This window comes from Loxodonta africana, chromosome 20 (genome assembly GCF_030014295.1).
Source record: "Loxodonta africana isolate mLoxAfr1 chromosome 20, mLoxAfr1.hap2, whole genome shotgun sequence".
Classification (NCBI taxonomy): Eukaryota; Metazoa; Chordata; class Mammalia; order Proboscidea; family Elephantidae; genus Loxodonta; species Loxodonta africana.
In genome coordinates, this window is record NC_087361.1 from 43,794,886 (window position 1) to 43,818,234 (window position 23,349).

Consider the following 23,349-nt stretch of genomic DNA (forward strand, 5'->3'; position numbering starts at 1 on the left):
GGTAGTCCAAGGCTTATCTGTTTGTACCACCCAGGGCTTCCCTAATGAACTTAAAGGAGGCAAATTAATTCATTTAAAAAAAATCTGTATAATGCTATGAGGCTGGAATTAGTCTAGGAAAGTTTATAGTGAGCAGCAAGAACAGAAAGAGACTAATTTCTTAACCCTGATAAGCCTGTATCAAAATGCACTGTTTTTAACTTAAAGGGTTGGTAGATTCTCTCCATTGTGGAAGTGTTAACATCTTAAAGATAAATATGTTTCCATTTTTGTGCATTTTTGTAACAAATTTTTTTTGATCCTGTTAATTAATATTGGAGGATGTAACATTTCATATTTCAAAACTTATAATACTTCTGTAAAGAATGCTTTTCAATTTTTGCTAGAAATTTTATAAAGTGACTACAGGTGTGTGTACATAAACATGCTACAATGTAGTTTAACACACACTTTTCTTATCTTTTCTAAACTGTTCTCTGTCAGGAGGCACACGTTGTCTGATGTCTTCTACCAGGGCTCCGTAATGATGTTAGCAGCTGTTTATGATCTTTGCCTGGATCTGTTAATTCACGAACATCTGAAAATGGTGCTATTTTAATTCCATTATCCTTTCCTGTCTTATCAGAAGATCCTTTCATAAAGGAAAAAAAAAAAATCTCTTCATCAACTAGATCATTGGCAATGCTACGAAAAAGACAGAATAATTTAATTCCTAGTTTTTAAAGCAAAGATTTGCTTACCTATCACCTTCATCAATGAACAAGTAATAGTTTTTATAAACATCATCATGAACTCTTAGATATTAATGTGTTTGTGTGTTTCAGCCCACTCATGTTATTCTCCTTAATGATGCTTAAGTTATCTCATCTTTGACTCCTGGGAACCTCTTCAGTTTAGCTAAGTTCATTTGACACAACCTTGCTGTTAAGATACCTGGCATAACAAGGTGTTCCATGCTTAGCTGTCTCGTGCCCTGGACTGGGAATCAGACATTTCTCCAGAGTAAACTTAATCCTTTTTGTGGGAAGTGGTGTCTGGACAACATAATCTGGGTGCAAGTTATACTTATTTCTACTGGATTGGTCCTAGTGGACAGAACTAGGAAATGTGTTGAAATATAATAAATAGGTAGATAAATAAAATACATCAAAAGTTTATATAGAGTGTTGCAGATCAAATTCAGCATTTAAGGGTCTTTACATAATCTCTTCAATTTACGTCTTTATCTCCTTTCTCTTACTTTTAAGAAAATTGGAAATGATTGAATTAGGTTAATATTTTCTTTACCACACAACACACATGAAACAATCCCAAATAGCAGTATTTACCAGTAGTCAGTAATTTAAATACTGTAAGCAGTTGTACATTATTTTTTTGATAGCTCTTTATGTCCTTAGGGTATTTCTTGCTATAAATATATAGTCAAATTACTATGTTTTAAAGTCATTTAAAAAATTATTCTTCTGACTTTCATTTTTTTCTTTTGATTTACTCTTTTATGATAAGCATCCAAAATATTTTGCATAGTTCTGAGGTCAAATACAAAGCAAAATTATTCAAATAACTGCATTGCCTTTTTCTGTTACCTCCAAACTATTCCTTTAACCTTCTAAAGAGGGGCAGGCAGAATTTTTCTTTAGCTTATTGTATTTTTAAAGTTTATCATGCATACACATATAGACACTCAGACACACACACACCTATATTTTACATATTTTCTCTACTTTGCTTTTTTTTTTTTTAGTTACAATGTATGGGAATGCCATCTTAGTAATATAAAGATGTATTCCTCATTCCTTTTCTAGAGCTGTGATTGTATAGGAGTAGTATAGTTCGTTTTTTCAATCAGATCTTCATTAACAGGAATTTGGTTGTTACTATTTTGTGTGTGTGTGTGTGTGTGTGTATATATATATATATATTTGCCTCCTACCCCCATCCTGGCCTCATATATCCTATTCATATATTTTATGTATATATTTGCCTCCCACCCCCATCCTGGCCTTATATATCTTGTTCCAGTTATTACCTAGCTCATAATTTTTTTAATATTTTTTGCCAGAGCATATTTTGGATGTATTCCTAGAAACTAAATCACTAGGTCAAAGAGTAAATAATTAAGTAATTTTGTTACATATTGTCAGGTTGCTCTTCGCAGTGATTTCTTCATTTTGTCCTCCCACCAGCAATGAGTGAAAGTTCATATTTAGCTGCCCCCTAGTCAGCAGAATATGTTGTTAAAGTTCTGGATTTTTGCCAGTGGAATAGGTGAGAAAATGACATCTCAATTTCTGGGTTATTTCCTTTAATTTTTTCTGTGAGATGTGTGTTAATTTTTCTATTTTTGTAGTGTTGTTGAGAATATTCTCTGTTTTCTGATGCTTTTATTAAGGATATTAACCCTTTGAGACTCAAAGTTCCTAATGTTTTTCCCAGTTTGACGTTTATTACTTACGGCTTGCGTGTCTTTTGATATACAAGATTTTGTTTTTTAACATCATCAATTTTATCTTTTTCCTTGTTGCTTCTGGATTTTGCATCATAGTTTAATTTTTTTTTCCTTTTCCACTTTATAGAAAAGGCAATCAAGATTTCTTCTAGTATATGTATAGTTTTATTATCCTTTTACATTCAATTCTCTGTACAGTTAGTTGGGATTTATCCCGATATAAATAACGGATTCAATTTTATATCCTTTTGCTTGCTCTCCACCTATCCCAGCACCATGTATGTAAAAACCCATCTTTTCCTTGTTGTTTTGATTCACCTTTTTTTCTAATTTGATCCCTTAGTTTTTCCATTTATCCGTATACAAAAAAAAATATGTTGTTTTAGTTTTAGGTTTTAAAAATATTGTTGGTATCTTGTAAACCTTTTTCTGCTTTTGCTCATTTTCTTAAATTCCTTTTGCTGGTAATTACTTGTTCTTGTTTGTTCTTTCAAATGAACTTTTTAATCATATTCTCATGTTTCAGAAGAAAAATTGTGATTTCATTGGGATTGCCATAACTTACAGAGAACTCACACCCTATGTTGTCTTTCTATCTAAGAATATTGCACTTGTTTCAAGTTCTTCATGTCTACTTTTATGCTTTCTATGATAATTTTTTTTCAATATTCCAAAGTTAATTTTTTTATTATATGTGGCCATTACACAACTGGAAATCAAATTTTAAAAAGTCACTTGCAATAATGCAAAAAAGATAAATATATAACAAGTTCAAGACCTGTACATGAAAAACAAAGAAAATTTCTGAGAAAAATCAAATAAGGCCCAAATACACGTAGATTCACACCATTATCTTGAGTAGGAAGACTTAACAATGTCAAGATTTTAATTTTTTTTCCAAACTGATCTACAGATTAATTCAATCCTCATCTTGTTCTGCTTTTTTAGTTTCAGATTTCGGTTCATGACACACCTTGAGCTCATTTTGTCTTATCATGATAAAACACAGGGGAAGTCCTTCCCTATCAGATATCCTTACATCCAAATACCCAAAATGTGCCTCCACCCTTCCTTCTTCTATCTTCTTAGATTTAACTTCTTAGTCATAGATTCAACTACAGAAAAAAGAAGCAAGACTAATAAATCTATGAGACCTTAATTGATGAAATACTTAATAAACGGACTATAAAGAAATATAGTAGAAAGCACGCCAACATTTGTGGACCTTGTCTATGAAAATCAGGAATCAGCATGCATGTGAAAAGCAAACCTATGTGTGATAAGTTGAAAGAAAAAATGGTCAATGAGGATTGAAAAACATTGCCAGTGACATGACTATCCTTCAAGCTATATCAGTTCACAAGAATTAATTCCTAGTAGAGAATTCAAATTGATAACCCAAGACAGTTTGATACATTAAAGCAATTTTATTTTATGATTATACCACCAAAATTTTTTTCAAAGTTTCTTATTGTTGAAAAACAAGGAAAGCTTTTTCTGTTCTGATTCTGAAGTAAAAGCAGAATGGAAAGCTTTGAAATTCATGCTGATATGAATTGCAAATTATTTTTACAATGGGTTCATTCAGTATAATAAGAAATACAACAACAAAAATTTTGCTTGAAAGTTTGCTTTCTTGTTTTTGACTATTTGTAGTGTTTTCCTTTAAGTGAAACACTTAAATTTTTCTTTTCCACTATCTTAACCATTGCTTAGATATTTTTAAATGGAATAGTTAATTTGAAGTGAGTATAAAAAAAAAAAAAATTTTTTTTTTTATACATTAATAGGAAAACTTGGAGGCATAGTGGTTAAGAGCTATGGTTGCTAACCAAAAAGGTCAGCTGTTCAAATCCACGAGGCACTCCTTGGAAACGGTATGGGGCTGTTCTGTTCTGCCTTAGGGTTGCTGTGAGTCAGAGTTGACTGGATGGCAGTGGGTTTTTTTTTTTTTTGTTTGTTTGTTTTGTACATTAATAACAACTTACTGAAATTTATATGTGTAATTACAATGAAGAGAACAAAGTCCCTGAGTTTTTATTCTTCTTAACTCGTCTAACTGTGCAATGTATTTTACAGAACTAAATGTTTATGGAAACCCTGGTGGCATAGTGGTTAAGTGCTACTAACCAAAAGGTCGGCAGTTTGAATCCACCAGGCACTCCTTGGAAACTCTACGGGGCAGTTCTACTCTGTCCTATGGGTCCCTATGAGTTGGAACTGACTCAGAGGCAGTGGGTTTGTTTTTTTTTGTTTGTTTGTTTGAAGACCCTTAAGTACTCATGCCAGATGAATATGTGTAATAATTTTGTTTGGTAAAATACATTTTAGCTATTAATTATTCTCCAAGCAATTAGGGTAGGTTATGAACCTATATGCTTACAACAAGATGAAGATAAAGTAGAAGAGGGTAAAGGGATCATTGCAAAAGGGAAACATGGGTCATAACATATATCCAGTGCAAGAGAATCTATAAATTATAGTTTTATCCAGAAGAAGTTTCTGATATCCAGTACGCAGTGCATTATTCAAGTCACTGAAGATAAAGCAATGAATAAATAAGATACTTTTTTAAACTCAGGGATTTCATAGTTTAGTGGGAAAGAGAGACAATGACTCAGGTGACATACAATATATTTAACAATAGCAGTGTCCTTAAGGAGTTTGGTGAGATAGTGAAGGTATGATTAAATTTGCCTGAGGGAAATGGGATGGTCAGCAAGGTTTCACAGGAGCTGGCTTGTAGACAACAGTGATGAGAATACTTTTAAACAGCACTTCTGACTGGAACTTTTGCAGTAGAGAAGCACATTTTTCTACAGCCTTCACAGGGGATAATGGATACAGAGAGAATATGAATTGAATAATTCATTATTATCTGCTGTTTAAAAAATACTGAAATTCTTAAAAGATGAAATATTTGGAATATTTTAATGAACCAAATAATTAAAAATATATTTCACATAGATACCTTTTAGGAAGATGAGCTATTTCTGTAGGTATTATCACAACCTTACTTTGCCTTTAGTCTGTATTTATGTTTTTGTTTTGTTTTTAACACTGACTATAATAAAATGTTACAAAGGCCAGATTGTTTTCCTGACATACATTTTGATTTGTTTCTTCTGAGCAGATGTTTAAGTCTTCTTTCATGGTGCATAAATATCCCATATAGACTTGCGGAGTTTGTTCTTAAATGCTAGGACTAGAGAAATGAAGGCTGCCTGTTTCATATATCGCAGAGCTAGCAGTGATGTACAACATGGTTTGACAAGAAAGCAGATTACCAAAGAGCTGCTATTGGGAGCTGCCTTACAGCTAATGTCACCTTTCTTTGATTGCTTTTTAATCAGATAGCCTTTCTGGAAAATTCATTTATTTTTTAAAGAGGAGAAGATGGAGATTTAGCAACAAACCTAGAGGGGGGCAAATGTACAATATTTAGCAACAAAAGCTGATAGGAATACAGATCTTACGTTTTAATATTCCATTAGCATTCTTAAAAGTAGAGGAGAATTCTGGGACTGGAATTTTCATTGGGAGAGGCCTTTTAAAGTCACTGCAATGAGACGTATTCACAAGTGTTTAAGTTGTCATAGTTATTAGTTCTTCTGAGTACTTCCCTTAGATTTCCCGGTATAGTCAATTGATGTCCAAATTTTTATGTAGGTATTGACTTGATTTTATTTATAAATCTGTGAATAATTCTTGGAGTGGAATTAAAAGAAAAATGCGGTTCTAGATCCATATACCTCCAATCTCATACAGTATTTACTTTATTCACTGCTTGTGCTAGAAATGGACGTGAAATTGCATTTGTTCAAATGTTCTACACGTTGCTCCAGCCAGATCTACTGCAAGTCTGTCTTTCTGGATTTAATTATCATAGACCTTTGTGGAAAATGCCCACATATTACATATATGTACATATGCGTCTGGACTCTCTTATATTTTATCTTTATTCCAATAGCACCTTGATTATTACAGATTGATGTACATTTCTGAAAACAGATAATGTACATTGCAAATTTTATTCTTTCTAAAAAATTGTTTTGACTGTCCTAGGTCCTTTTTTTCATATGCATTTCATAGTTGCTTGTTATTTCTCTTAAAAAAAAAAGTTGAATTTTATTGGTATTAAGTTCCATTAATAGATCCATCTGGAAAGAATTAACATCTTAGCAATATCATTCTTTCGATTCAGGATCATGAGATGTTTCTCGGTTTATTTAGATCTTGCTTAATTTCACTCAGGAATATTTTTGGATGATTTAAGTGTGTGGGTCTTGCACATATTTTGTTAAATTTGTCCCCAAGTATTTCATAGCTTTTTTTTTTTTCTTTTTAATATTACTGTAAAAAGTTTTAGTTTTCCAGGAGGCATATGATTCTTCCCTGACATGTAGAAATATATTTGTATATTGACCTATACTCTGAAAACATATTTACTCATTAATTCTACTAGTTTTTATGTAGTTTTTGTAGATTGGTCTATACGTCGTCTGTGAATAAAGATTGCTTACTTCTTTCCAACTGGCATAGTTTTCTGTTTGCTTGTTTTCTTGCCTATTCCATTACCTGGGAACCCCAGAACAATGCTGAATAGAAGTAGTGAGACCAAACATCCTTGTCTTGTTACTGATCTTAGGCAGAGAACATTCAGATAATCACTGTTACATACAATGATAGATATCGTTTTTTTTTTTTTGTAGATCCTTTATCAGATTGAGAACATTTCCTTCTATTCTTATTTTACTATGATTTTTTTTCATAAATGAGTGGTGAATTTTATCAAATGCTTCTCTGGCCTCTATAGAAAGGATCAGAGTCTCTGAATGGTGCAAACCGTTAATGCACTCCAGTGCTAACCTAAAGGTTGAAGGTTCGAGTCCACTCAGAGGTGCCTCAAAAAAAAAAAAAAAAAAAAAAGGCCTGGCATCCTATTTCCAAAAAAATTCAGCCATTGAAAACCCTGTGGAAAGTAGTTTTACCCTGACACACATGGGGTCGCTGTGAATAAGAATAGACGAGATGATGGTGGTGGTAGATAGAGATGATCATATGTGTGTTCTGTTTTATTCTATATTGTTGTAACTTACAGTGTTTGATATTCATCCCTGGGGTAAAACCAGCTCGGTCATGATGTTTTATACTTTGTTGCATTCTGTATACTAATGTTATTTATATCTATTTCTATTGATGCATTTTTTCCTGGTTACGGGCCACATTTCTATTATTCTTCATAAGTCTCCTTTTTTATTGTATGCTGGTCATTGTGAATATTATTGAGTTTCTGGAAGTTGGGGTTTTCCTTTAAAACATATTATGTTTTATTGTGGCAGGCAATTAATTTATTTGAAGATTAACTTGATGGGTTTAAAGCTGTTTAAGGCATTTTTAGTGAAGATTTAGGAAAAAGAATAGTCTAGAACAAGTTCATCTTTATTTCAAGGGTTGGCCTTTTTGGGGTCTCTACTGATTGCTCCAGTAACTCAATAAATTAATTACTCTGTAGAGTTTGAACTTGGAAATCTCTCATCTTGTTTGAGGTCTAGTAGTTTTGCACTTACACCTACCCATTAGTTGTTATTTCCCTGTGCAAGGGAAGCTTACACCAAAAAAAACAAACCCATTTCTGTTAGGTTGATTTTGACTCACAGTGACACTATAGGACAAAGTAGAACTGCCCCACAGGTTTCCAAGGTGCAGCTGGTGGATTCGGACTGCTGACCTCTCTGTGTAGCCTTTTCTTCTCTAATACTCTGTCTCACACATTTTAGCCACCTTAATTCCTCTCTCTCTTGGCTTTCTGTCTCCACAGCTCATAGGAACCACTCTACTATGTCTGGTTTTCCCCACCCTGTAAAAAATGTTTAATAAATGCGTCCAGAGAGGAAGTCGAGGTGACCTTAGGTCAAATTTCATTTTTCCATTTCTCTCAGAGCCCAAAGTTCTGCACTGCTTGTTGTTCAATTATGAAATTAGTCTTTATAAAAATATTTTCCCAGCTCTTTAGTTGTTTAGATGAGAGACTTACCTAGAACCAAGTACAGCATCATGGTCAGTAATAGAGTGTCTACTCTCTGTTTTTCTTTTTCATAATATATTCATCATTGGAAGCCTTTACAAAACATAATTCCTTCCTTCTGAAGCACAATTCCTTTATCATTTTGTATCAATGCTTCAGATTTTAAATTAAATGTCCCTTTTTTCCCCCATGAAGTTGTCTTTGATCTCCATATCCAGGTGTCTATTTGGTGTCACAGAATTCTATACCTTCTCCATCAGAGCCTTTATGATACTACACCAAGTTTCTTTGCCCATTAACTTGATTATATTCAGAGCTTGAAAGTATGTACAAAATCATTACAGCAGGAAAGTATAAAATGTTTAGTCTCGTAAGTATGAATAATAAAATTCAAGCCTGAAGGAGAACTAGATAAATTCCATGTTGCAGGAGAAGACTGTTTGAACAAAGGCACAGACATTTGAAAATTTGAAACATAGAATTGACTGTTTGCATGGAAATATAACGGGACAAAATTTGAAGGATGTCGAATGTGATAAAGTGATGATTGAAAAATTGCATTGAACCATCAAAAATGTCTCAGCAAGAGAATGAAGGGTAAGATAATTCTGATAGCATTGTAAAGATAGAGAAAGCCAACTTGTTTGGACATGTTAGAATAGCCAGGACAAGATGCAACGATCGTGTGGATGTGTGAGAACGAGGGAGGAGGAATGTTCAAAATGTTTTCCTAGTTTTAATTTTTTGTGTGTCTGAATATTTGCTATGCTTATAACTGAGGTGGAGAATACATGTTTAGCAAAAAGTTCAGGGGAAGAGATTAGATCAGTTTTAACATGTAAAGTTGGAGATGCTTGTTGCAAGTTCAGGTATATATGTCTATTTGGCACATGAATTTTAGGTCTCCAGATAAGAAAAAAATTAAGAGGAGACAAGAAGTTAGATAACACCGTAATGAAGCAATTACCCAAATACATGAGAAGCATGCCATAGATCAAATTACCTATTTTGCCTAGCATATCTATTACGTGAAAGGGGAGAGTTTTAAGAGCCTTGACAACCAATGTACTATATGAATGCTATTTGATCATTATTTGAACAAACCACTTATAAAATATATTTTCAAGGCATTCTTGGAAATTGAATATGAATGGCATAGTTTATCGTATAAAAGAGGAAATATTTTAACTTAATTTGCTATAAGGATGGTATGGTAGTTCTGTTAAAAAACAAGTATTATTAAGAGGTGCATAATGAACTTATAGATTAAATGGCAAAATAGCTGAAATTTTCTTTAAAATACTGTAGCAAAAAATATCAGGGAAAGTGATAAAACCAAATTGACAAAATATTTATCCTTATTGAAGCATGCTGATGGGTACAGAGAAATATACTATATTATACTCTCTACTTTTGTGTATATTTGACAATTGCCATGATACTGAAATATTAAAAATGGGTTCTGAAAATAAAAAAAAGAAACTCCTAGATTATAAGTGTACATTTGAAATAGGTAAATATGTGTCTGTGTGTGTTTATGTGTGTGTGTGTGATACTTTGAGTCATCAAATGTATAAGACTGCTGTAGAATGTGGCATAGAATTAGAAGACTGAAAGCAAACATTGGAGCTATCAATAATTAAGATAACTGGGGAAGGATTAGATGTGGAAGTAGATCTGCAAACAAACAACTGGAAATTTGATGGTGGTAAGGCTTTGACTGTGGTAATGAAAATTTAAAAAATGGAAAAAGAGCAGATGTAAGATTTACTATTGTTTTGGTAAAATTCACAGAGCTGACAACTAGTTCATGTTTAGGGGCAAGAGTGGGAAATAAATTCAGCTTTGAAATTAAGGTTTTATATTTGAATAACAGGAAGAATGGATGGTGATGCCACCCACCAAATGAGCAGACAGAGAAAGAAGCGTAGCCTTAGGAGGAAATTTCAGGAATGCAATCTAATCTTAAGTTAGAAATTAAAGAAAAGGAACTTCAGAAAATTTGTGCCATCCCATTATCTCCTTACATACTTAGGCTTTTGAATTTGATTAATGCCACTGTTGAATTTTTTTTGGTTGGAGTGTGTTTAAAAAATGTAATTATTTAAATTTTCACACTTCAATAGCAAGACTTATTAAAATTTAAAATTATTTATATGTGTGTCTAGGTCTTGTGAATCTTACATACTTTTTTTTTTTTTTTTTTTAATATACACAACAGCTTGGTCTTGTGCTAGTAATCCATGATTATTAATCACATTACTATGGCTATCATAGTGCATTTATTCTCCTTTTTTTCATTTTTTGACTCTTAGCTAAATAAATGATCTGTTAGTGATATAATCTAATCTGGGAATTTACATGGACCTTAATATATGGTCTCGGCTCCCTCTTAGAAATAAAATCTTTAATAAAATTTTAATGAAACCATTGTCATATGCAAATATGCCAAGCAATTTAAGATAATTTAAACATGAGTTTCTTAATTGCAACATAGTTTTGTTTGTCATTTTTAAATATGATTATATATTTCAAATTAAATTTGTACAGATTCTGTCCTATACAACCATGGGAACTTTTTTTTTATTAAGATTTTTTTTTTTTAATTACATCCCAGGTGAAGATTCCTGAAATGCTAAAAAAGACCTTTGCAGATACCCTTTAACAATACATTTAAAAATAATAAGTAGTCTAGTTCGGCTGTGTGGCATTTGGAGCCTTTATTGTAACACCTTCATGTCCATCTGTAAGGTCTTCTTTACTTAAGTCCTCATGGGTGAGTTTGTAGTAATCAGTACTTTCTGCTTCCTACCCTTGAGTTAATACCTGAAAAATATTCTGAAACCACCCAACCCTTATTCAGTCTCCATCAATGCTTTCAGGAAGTCGTACACCAGAATAAAAAAAAAAAGAAAGAAAGAAAGACTTGCAAATGTTACAGAACATGCTCGTTTTGTAATGTTTCTGTCTCATTATAAATAATGAAGCATTTTTTTAAATAACAAACAAACAAAAATAAGATAAATTCCAGTTATTAGTATTAGATTCAAAAGGAATACATTTATTCTGGGCACACTCAAACACCATTAATTAGACAGATATATATTCAGCAAGAACAACAATATTTTGCCATTAAAATATTTCACAAGAAATATCTGCCTTTTATGTTTAGTCTGAATATATAGAGAATATAGGATAATACAAGTGTTATATAGCTGATTAAGGAAAAGGATAACTTGAAGAAGAACTAGATGGTGCCTGGCTATAACCAATGACTGCCTGACAGGGAAAACATCAGAGAACCCCTGAGGAAGCAGGAAAGCAATGAATGGGATGCAGACCCTAAATTCTCATAAAAAGACCAGACTTAATGGTCTGACTGAGACTAGATGGACCCTGGTGGTCATGGCCCCCAGACCCTCTGTTGGCCCAGGACAGGAACCATTCCTGAAGCCAACTCTTCAGACATGGATTGGACTGGCCAGTGGGTTGGAGAGGATGCTGGTGAGGAGTGAGCTTCTTGGATCAGGTGGACACTTGAGACTATGTTGGTATCTCCTGTCTGGAGGGGAGATGAGAGGGCAGAGGGGGTTAGAAGCTGGCAAAATGGATAGGAAAAGAGAGAGTGGAGGGAGGGAGTGGGCTCTATCATTGGGAGAGTAATTGGGAGTAAGTTTTTGTGTGAGAGACTGACTTGATTTGTAAACTTTCACTTAAAGCACAATAAAAATTATATTAAAAAAAAAGAAAAAGGATCACTTGATAATCCAATGAAAATGATGCTAGTTTTTTTCTGTTTGTTGTTTGTTTGTTTGCATGTTTGCCTATTACAAACACCCAGACCATAACTGGATATCAGGCATAGATAGGTAGGTAGGTAGGTAGGTAGGTAGGTAGGTAGATAAGAGAGAGGGAGAGAAAGAGAGATAGTTGCAGATATAGGCAGAGATATATTTCATATTTAGTAGATGGTATTATTGATATTTTCTAGAAACAAACAAAAAAACGAGAACAACTGAACTTACACGCAGGAATGAGAAATTTACTCCAGAACACAGAAGCATAATGTTATATGAAGCAATGAATATGTTGCAGTTATAATTTATCTCCTAAGACCACTTCTGTTCTAATAGGAATTTTATTCATTCTTTAAGTTTCACCTTCTCTTCTCCCAGAGTGGCCTGTTTTCTTTGTGTCAGAAAATGTAGAAATTTCCAATTTCGTGCACCTGCAGTTTTTTAGTTCACCACAAAAGAGGAACTATATTCCTGTAGCATTTTCCCTCTTTTCTCTATGGACTCTGCAACACACCTGCCACGTGTTCCTTCTTCTCGTGAAATGGCTTCTCTATTCGTCTGTGAACTCATGGCTATATCACTCTCTCAAATGATGTGTTACTCAGTGCTGCACTAATAGGAATTACATCCTGCCCTGAATTTGGGCAGGAAGAGTAATTCACCTTGAATCCGAGCTAAAATTAACTTCCACGTTGGGAAAAAAATATGAACACCTTGTTATATCCTACGCAATGCCATTGAATATCTTCCCTGGCTGCCACACTTGTGGTTTTAGCCTTAACTATATTTTACACATGATTTTTTTTTTTTTTACACATGATGTTAGAGATTATAGTAGCTCTGTGAATTGGTAAAAATTATAATTTTGAACCTTCACACATCATTTTGGACGTAAGATAGTTTGTTGTCTTGAAGAAGCCACGTAAGTTTATGCTCATAAAGAAACTACATGTTTTAATTTTTAGAAAGTAATCATATATCACCATATTCATACTTTATCAAGTGAATGGAAGACAAGAATTACGTGTATTACACTTTATAATGTATTCCCCCTTATAAAATCTCCAAAGTGAGAAGGTCCTTTATTTGTGGCGTCATCTGCATTTTCAGAAAGGGTCTTCATAAAACATGCAAAGAACAGCTGCCTGCATTTGCAACTGCAAGACAAATATTTTTGTAGAGTTTCTGTTAGTACTAGGGCAGGGGAAGCATCCAAGGGCCCACTCTAGGCAGAATGGTGAAGTCTTTAAAGATTTGTCATTTCTGTTTCTTTCTTTCTCGCCAGCTTCTTTCTCCAACTGCAGAAATGTAGAACCTCCATGTGCTCTTCATTCTCTCTGATAGAGAAGTTACCTGTACCTAGAAGTACTAGAAGGGAGCCATTTAGGTGAAAGGTTTTGAACTCTCAACTCAGACTGCTCTGGATTTGAATCTAACTTCTGTAACTTATTAGCCATTCAACCTTTGGAAACAAAACCTCAGTATTTTCTCATATCTTTGATGACTAAGAAATAGTTTTTGAACTGTTACTAGGCATATGTATAAAATACTGACAAACCTCCCTTGTTGGCTTGTAAGAATTAAATAATTTAGAACACTGAACAAAATAATGGAATATAGTGTATCCTGAATATAATTTAGAGTTTCTCCTCTTCTGTGTTTATTAATGATTAATCATACTTTAGAACTCTTTCACATTTTACATACACACAAATATACACAATTACATACATATGCATATGTATGCATGTGAGTATATATATTATATATGTGTGTATGTGTGTGTAGAGAGAGAGAGAGTGCAAGCTGTGTCTTTGGACATTCTAGAAATTTTGAAGGTACAATGAGAGTCTGACTTTGTTATAACGGTTGTTTGCATTGAACATGAAGCATAATGGCAAAGCTCCAACATCATTACTTTTTAGAACTTGATTTACAGTAACATCTGCTTCAATTATTAATTGTTTAGTCTGACTATGCCTCATATTTGATTAAGCACTAAAGCACTGAAGAGTACTGGGGAGATTTCAATTTAGTTTAGTCTATTCAGTATTTTTTTATTCAGTATAAGAATTTTAGCCCCCATTGCGTAAGATCACTTCATGCTATTACAAAAAAGTCCCTGGGACATTTTTTGAGAACAAAAATGTTTTTGTTATTGCTTCTCTCCAGTACACCTCTACTACAGAACATAGAGGGACATTTTCCTATGAATTAACATAAACAGTAAAAGGCTGTATTGTGGAAAACAAAGTCACTACACGTGAATATAAGAGCCCTGGTGGTGCAGTGGTTAAGAGCTCAGCAGCTAACCAAATAGCTTGGCCGTTTGAATCCACCAGCCACTCCTGGAAACCCTGTGGGACAGTTCTGCTGTGTCCTATAGGGTCCTGAGTCAGAATCGACCCAGTGACAATGGAAAGGGTACCCATGAATATGATTTGCAACTAATTAGGACAAAAAAAATCAATAATGTTAACACATAAATGGAGTAAAATACCTAAGACATTTGTTGCATTGTACTTTTTTATATATCTTGTGTTCATTCGTTCAACAAATATGAAATAAGCACGTACTAAGAGCCCAGATGAAGAAGAATGGCTATCAGCATTGGAGGAAGACTCGTTAACAACCCATATTATGCAGATGGCACAGTCTTGCTTGCTGAAAGTGAAGAGGACTTGAAGCACTTACTAATGAAGATCAAAGACCACAGCCTTCAGTGTGGATTACACCTCAGCATAAAGAAAACAAAAGTCCTCACAACTGAACCAATAAGGAACATTATAATAAACAGAGAAAAGATTGAGGTTGTCAAGGATTTCATTTTACATGGATCCACAGTCAACACCTATGGAAGCAGCAGTTGAGAAATCGAAAGATGCCTTGCATTGGGCAAATCTGCTGCAGACGACGTCTTTCAGGTTTTAAAAAACAAAGATGTTACCTTGAAGACTAAGGTGCGCCGAACCCAAGCCATGGTGTTGTCAATCGCCTCATATGCATTTGAAAGCTGGACAGTGAATGAGGAAAACCAAAGAAGAATTGATGCCTTTGAATTGTGGTGTTGGCAAAGAATATTGAATATACCATATACTTCCAAAAGAACGAATAAGTCTGTCTTGGAAGTAGTACAACCAGGGCGCTCCTTAGAAACAAGAATGGTGAGACCTTGTCTCACATAATTTGGACGTGTTATCAGGAGAGATCAGTCTCTGGAGAAAGACATCATGCTTGGTAAAGTAGATAGTCAGCGAAAAAGATGGAGACCCTCAATAAGATGGATTGACACAGTGACTGCAGCAGTGGGGTCAAGCATAACAATTGTGAGGATGGTGCAGGCCTGGGCAGTTTCTTTCTGTTGTGCATAAGGTCGCTATAAATTGGAACTGATTCGACGGCACCTAACAACAACATGTGCTCAATGTTAGGGTAATTTATTGGAAGTTAGAATTGTCTTTATTATATTCTATATTCACAACTCAACTAGATAATTAGTAAAAAGGGCTATTTCAAATGATAGTCTGTTATTCGGGAATTAAGACTATTGAGAAATTGCTGAGTGATTTGCAGTGCTTTGATACACAATAGTGTATGGGCTTAATACACACAAAATTATGTAAGGGCCCAACGTTTCCATAATGGCCATAGACTAATTAGAAGAACTAGAGGTGCACCGTTAAGTAATTGAGGCCTTTAGGCCAAAGGAAGGCCAACGAATGGAGATTTTGCAGTAGTTGAAGTTGAACACAATTCTGGGTCCGCAGGACTGATGCAGAAGCATCATTTGTCCTAATAGTCTGCTCAATTGTATTAGTTTTAAACTTTTAAAATTTTTTAAAAATTTGTTTTATAGTGGTATAACATCTGTGTGAAGAGCTTCTACCAAGTTTGTCAACTTTGGATACACGAGAATATGTTTTACTTTAGGGTAGTGCATATACTTGTACATTTGAAAACATTTTAAATTTACTATGTCAACTGTGTATTTAGGATATATGGTATTAAATTATTGGTGTTATTTTTATCATTGTCAAAGTACTTGGGTACATTTTGAAAATATTTCTTATAATTTTATTCACGAGACACCATGATGCATTGTAAAGGAGTTTAAAATATTTGATTTCTCTTTTGTGTCTCATTCATTCTCCGCATTTTATCTCTCAGAAATAATGGGTATTTTGGCAGAAGGGATTCATTGTGTGTCTCACACATATGAGTACATTTAGTGATATTTATTACAACATTCATATTTGCATATTCAGATACAGCTTATACCACTTTAAGACAACCCTGTTCCTCCCACGAGTAGTTGCAGAAACAAATTCAGAGAATGATTTATTTCATATAAAAATTCATCTGTAATACATGTAAAATATATGTTGACACACACAAAAAATCTGGAACATAATTTCAGAACCATTTTATAGAATGAATGATGCTGTATATATAAGTTATGAAAAATGCCCTTCCTGTGAAACAGAAAAATAAAATAGGCCATGTGAGTGAAAAACAAACATAAAATGTAGAGGTGACTGTTTGATGATTTACCAGTAGTGAATTGTCATGAGTAGTTGTGCTCAAAAATTTGTTTAAATACCAGTATATCAAATTGCTATCATAAAATATCACAATTTTTGTATGACTATAGACTGTCAAGAGGATTGGAGTATACTTAGACTATCAGAAATTCTGTACATAAAAGAAAGGTCCTCTCAAGGCCATATACTTAGTGAAAGGTGTGAACTTGGCATTATACACTCTATCCCAGTCTTCCATTTGGCACATATACTTAATTGATCACAGGCATGAAGAAGAAGAAAGGTCTTGGTAATGATTGGCATGTACCTAGATACAGACAAAGGCTCGTAAAATCCTTCTGTCAGATTACCTAAAACCCTAGAAAGCAAGTAATCGTTATTACCAAATGTTACTGCTCTGAAATACATCCTTTCTTGGTGAAGAAACCAGGCTGACGTTTAATCTTTCTAAAAAATAAAAAAATATCATGTTCAAGCGGTTGAAGTTTTTCACTTCCAATAAATTTGGCATTCCTGTGAGGGGATGAAACTGCCTTTATATATAAAGTAAAAAGGGAAGTCCCAATTACTTACTCAGTCCATGTGCTTAAAATAATGAAGTGTCTAATTAGCATGTTCTTTCATCCTCTTTCCAAAATAGTAATGTTGAAGCAAAAATAGAAATTCATATAATCTTATATTTCTGTCCTTGTTGTATGACATTGAATTAATGATGTCAGCAGTACAGACTAAGAAATAAACTCAGCGATTCCCCTGAAGAAGCTTACACTCCAGTAAAAAATAAAGATAAATGCATTGCTTTCAGTGCTGACAGCCAAAATAGAGGTCAGCGATTTCCCGTAGGAGAGAGCATGACTGGAGGACTTCAAAGGCAGTTCCCTAAAAAGAGAGGAGACTCCAGAGAGATTTGGGAAGGTAGAAAAGAAAATAAAAACTCCACCAGTGTTGAGAATTCAATCTGCCTTTCTCTCCCTTCTTTACTATGCTAAACATTTTTGATTCATCAGCACTCCTTTCTCTTCAAAGTTTTTTTGTTTTGAATAGTGATATTTTTAAGGATTCAATTCCTTTATCACACGCACAATTCTCAAAAAAAAAAGTAACATAAAATACGTTACGTATATATATACTCATATCTATATATTTAAAAATCCACAAACTCAACATCACATATTTTCAGTTTTGTTTTATTTTTTTCTTTGCTCAGGATACCATTTTTGTTATATTCAAAACATTTATTGTTATTCTTTTTTTTGTTATGCCTGTTTTGAGAAATGTAATGCATTTAAAAAGTTTTTTTGTAGTGTAGCTTTGCATAGTTAGCGATGTGCAATGGTAATGATAGCTTAAGTTTTTTGTTGTTGTTGTTGGCTTTTTTGTTTCCTGACTGTTGGGAATACCTCTAAGAACTTACATCTATCATCTCTTTTAAATCATTGCAAACATCCTATGGAGAAATTGCTATTATTCTATTTCACAGATTAAAAAAAAAAAAAAAAATGAGGACATGCAGATTTGGGTTTCACATCTAGTAAATGGTTGGACTGAGATATGAACTTGGCATTCTTATCCCAGTGTCCTGTGTTCTAGCTCAGAATATTGCAGGATGGCAAGATTAGGTCCTGATGTCCCCAGTTTTTTCCTGACCCAATTTACCTGGATTGGGCCAATGCACTGAGTGAAAACTAACAGTGAGATTCCTGGAGTCATTGCAGGTATCTTGCAAGTTCCAGCCAATACTCCAGGACCCAGGGAAGAAAAAGATAAATTGAGGGGACAGCTGCCACCAGGTGGCACCAAATACAATCCGAAATAGGTGGATGCCTCTGGCATGCCTGATAGTTAATGGTGGAGCTGACTCAGTCTTACCATTTTTGTAATTTTGTAGTGGAAAGCATTGAAATTTTATTTGGACTCTACATTTCTCTCTGTGGTGGAGTATTTATGTATTTTAATTTGAAATTGAAAAAAAAAAAATCCAAAAAGGGAATATTAAAATTTCAAGATGGTTAGAAATACTTTTAGGGGAAACTATAAAAATTGAGCATTTCAAAACAGAAGCTGAAAGTTTCAAGGAAATTTAAAAGCCATTGAGTCTAACTACATGGGATGATTGAATCCTGTTTTCAATGTCTTTGCAAACAAGTAGAGATATTGCCTGAACCTCTCAAGAGGAAACTGTCTCCAGAGAATGCCAGAGCTGTGTTTGGTTAGATGACAGGTAAAGAGTCTTTTATTAAATTGAGCTGAAACATTTGTTTTCATAATGTATTAGTTTCCTAGTGCTGCTGTAACAGAAATACCGCAAGTGGATGGTTTTAAAGAACTGAAATTTATTTTCTCACAGTTCAGAAGTCTGAATTCAGGGTGTGGTTCAAGGGAGAGGTCCTTGTCAGTTTCAGCTTCTGTTGTCATTGTTAGATGTTGCAGAGTCCATTCCAACTCACAGTGATACTGTGTAAAACAGAAGGAAATACTGCCTGGTACTGTACCATCCTCACAGTCGTTGCTATGTTTGTGCCCATTGTTGTAGCCACTGTGTCAGTCCATCTCGTTGAGGGTCTTCCTCTTTTTTGCAGACCCTCTCCCTTACCAAGCATGATGTCCTTCTCACTGGTCCCTCCTGATAACATGCACAAAGTATTTGAGGTGAAGACTCGCCACCCTTACTTCTTAGAAGTATTCTGGCTGTACTTCTTCCAAGACAGATTTGTTAGTTCTCTTGACAGTCTATGGTATATTCAATATCCTTCGCCAACATCATAATTCATATGCATCGATTCTTCTTTGGTCTTCTAGGAGCCAGCAATCCTTAGAGCTTCTGGGCCTGTAGATCCATCTGCATCCGTCATTGTTGGAGAGTGTCTGCCTTCCCCTTGTGTCTGCTGTTTTTTATATTTCAGAAATGGTTAGGTTTATGACATATTCTGCACAGATATCACCTTATTAGCATAACAAAGAAAACCCTCTTCCCAAAAAAGATTACACCTGCAGGTATAAGGGTTAGGATCCCAAATCATATTTTCAGGGGACCCAATTCACTCTATAACACATAACTTTAGTTACTGCTCTTAGTTCTAATTTGGGAGCTATTGTAAAACCAAATGAAGTCTTGGCCACCGAGTGTTTCTTTAAATATTTAAAGAATACTATTGTGATAATCTTTTAGAGCTATTTCCCAAGCTAAATTATCACAATCCCTTTGATTCTTATTCATATGTATATTTATTCATCCATTCATTGGAGAAATAGTGATTATGTTGCCAAACATGGGCTCTTGCCCTGACTCGCCAGCTGATTGAAGCAAGAGGTATTCAGAGTTGGGTAGACAGAAAGGCAGTTTATTGTCTGCACAGACAAGGAGCAGCGAGGGGTCTCAAGACTCAACCTCAAGCTCCCTGAGCTGCACAAAGAGACAGACATTGAAGTGTGCAGGTGTTCCGGGTCTGTTCCCTCCCCCCTCCCCCAGGTCCGCCCTTTCTTGGAATTGTTGGCCCAAGCCCATATACGGTGTTACTATGTTACCTCCAGGTCTATTGGATGTCCTGGTTGAGGGACCCGGCACTTCTTATTTCTCTCCAATGTCTCTGTTGTTGCTTTTATCAGCTTCCTTTCTGTCACTGTGTGGTTCTTCTTAGCAGAACTAGGGTTCCGTGGTCAGAAGACAAGGCACTCTCCTTTTGTGCATTCCACTTAGAGTGGTTGAAGCCAGATCAGGGGTACTTTCCTAGTGTGGTTTAAAGTTGGGTGGCTTCTACCAATCAGAGGGGTCTGGGGTTCTTCCTGGAACTGAAACTCAGAAAAACAAGGTAGATGCTTTGTTTGAGGGTGGGGTTGGACGTTGGGGTGCAGTGGGGTTTCAGTTACTCTGTGCCTGGGCTGTTCAAGATGTTAAGTATCAAGAAGTGAGTCAAAGGGAGAAAACTCCTCCCCTCTGGGAGTTTACATTCTAATGGCAGAAACAGGCAATTGACAGAATATTTGCAAATAAATATTGTGGTTACAGCTTGTGTTAACTTCTCTGAAGCGAACAAATAAGTACTTGAGATAGTAATTATGACAGCAAAATTTTTGAGTCCTTAATCATATGCAAGGCATTGTTTTAACTACTCTTCAGGTACTTTTTAATTTAATTCTCATAACAATCTTGTTTGATAATGTGTTGGGGGTCCCTCCCAAACCGCTCTCAGGCTTGAGGATTCATTAGGAGGACTCACAGGACTCAGAAAAGCTGTTATACCCACGGTTCTGGTTCAGTGCAGTGGAAGGACACACATCAAAATCAGCAAAGGCAAAGCTGCATGCTGTGAAGTCCAGGAGAAACCAGGCTTCTAAGTATCTCCTCCCGGCAGAGTCACGCCATGATACGCGACAACCAAACCAAACCTAACCCATTGCTGTTCCAACTTATAACAGGTAGAACTGCCCCACAGGGTTTCCAAGGAGCAGCTAGTGGATTCAAACTGCCAACCTTTTGATTAGCAGCCCTCTGATAACCAGTGTGCTACCAGGGCTCCTGATATGTGACAATATGCACAAAATGTTGTCCAGGCTCATCTGAAACTTGGTGCTGGGGTGTTTATTGGAGGTCAGTCACAGAGGCATGCGACATCCTCAGGATTAACCTCACTTACTCAGACTCCAGGCCTCCCCTCCCAGAGCAAAAACAGGCATTCACATGATTAGCATAAACTATCTGTGGCCAAAGGACTCGGACAAAGACAGACATTCACCATAAATTCAGCGTGGCTCAAGGCCTCAGGCGTACAGAAATGCCTATCAGACAGAATCTTGCAAAGACCTAGGGGTTATCTCCCAGCAACCTGCTGAGGGTCAGTCGTAACAATAGGTCTGCCTTTGTAATGTGCAGTGTTCGTACAACCTAGGCCTGCTGAGTTAGCCATTTACTGTCCAGTCCACCCCTCACCCGTTGGCCTAGACTGTCTTATGGCAAAATAATCATTTTTTATGAGCATCTGCATTTAGTATAACATTCATATTTTCATCATAGAACAAATCAGTGAGAATTAATAAATGTTTGCTATGCCTTCCCAAACAAAATTGGCCCTATACACTGCCTGGTCCTGTGCCATCCTCACAATTGTTGCTATGCTTGAGTCCATTGTTGCAGCCACTGTGTCAGTCCATCTCGTTAAGGGTCTTCCTCTTTTTCACTGACACTCTGCCAAACATGATGTCCTTCTTCAGGGACTGGTCCCTCCTGAAAACATGTCCAGAGTATGTGAGACATAGTATTGCCATCCTTGCTTCTAAGGAGCATTGTGGTTGTACTTCCTCCAAAACAGATTTGTTCTTTCTTCTGGCAGTCCATGGTATGTATATTCAATATTCTTTGCTAACACCATAATTCAAAGGCATCAATTCTTCTTCAGTCTTCTTTATTCATTGTCCAGCTTTCACTTGTATATGAGGTGATTGAAAATACCACGGTTTGGGTCAAGTAAACCTTACTTCTTAAAGTGACAACATTGCTTTTTTACATCAGTGAAAAAGCAACTATGAAAAGCTTGTCCCCACAGAGCTTATGTTCAGTTTGAGGAAGATGGGCAATAGATATAAAATAAACAAATTGTATAAACATAAGAAATGTGGAAAAATATAGCAGGGTAAGAAAGTTAGGAGTTAGGATCGAAAGGGTATGTACTGCCTTACCCAGAATGGGTAGCATAGTCCTCATTGTAAAGGTGGCATTTGAGCAAAGACTTCCATTATTTCTCCATATAATTTGATCCTCTTGTCTTACCTCTAATGTGCCTCTTTTTGTGATGTGTTTCTAGAAAGACATCCATGATGTCCATCTGGCCAAGCTTCTTGTTATAATAATCCATATAATATTAGGAATTCTGTTGCTGCCTATCACTGCTCAAATATGCCGAAACACACTTTTCCTCACTGCTTCATTGATTTCCAAGCAGTCGTTTATGCTTCACTGTCTCTACCTACTAGGTTGGTGTGGTAGAATAAAATCTTTCTGGTCATTCATAATAATCTGAACATGAGTTCCGTTTCATCACATTGCTTTGATACCTGAGTAGAACTGTTTATATCCTTTGCCATAACCAGTTAAGTACCTTGGTCTAATTGTTGCTTCAACTCCAACTGATGTTCTTGGTTCTGTGTTTCCTTTTTTTTCTTGGTTCTGTGTTTCCTTTTTTTTCTTGCTTCTTTTCTTATGTGACTAACCTGCATGCAAATGATTTTCAAGTGTGTGTGTGTGTGTGTGTGTGTGTGTGTGTTCCCCTGACGTTTAATGGGGGATGTGGTGGGTGAGGGGATGGGAATTATCTTTAAAGCAAATATTCTTTTCTAGTTTCCAGAGAGGTCTGGCAGTGTTACTTAAAACAGCAATGACACTGTCCTCTTCAAACATATTAACACCAAAAAACTTTAATCAAAGTTAAAAATAGATTTTTAAAAAGAAAAAGGCATAACTCAAGGGAGATGGGATTTAATTTCACCTGACAAATGAGTCTTTGTTATTTAGTTTGAATGATTTAAAAGAATGTCACCTCA

The 23,349-nt window shown here is 35.2% G+C and overlaps 1 protein-coding gene across 2 annotated transcripts in view; it reads left to right on the plus strand.

The window, feature by feature from the left end:
• NCAM2 (neural cell adhesion molecule 2) overlaps positions 1-23,349 on the plus strand; it is a 554,474-nt gene that overhangs the window by 159,173 nt on the left and 371,952 nt on the right. The window lies entirely within an intron of this gene.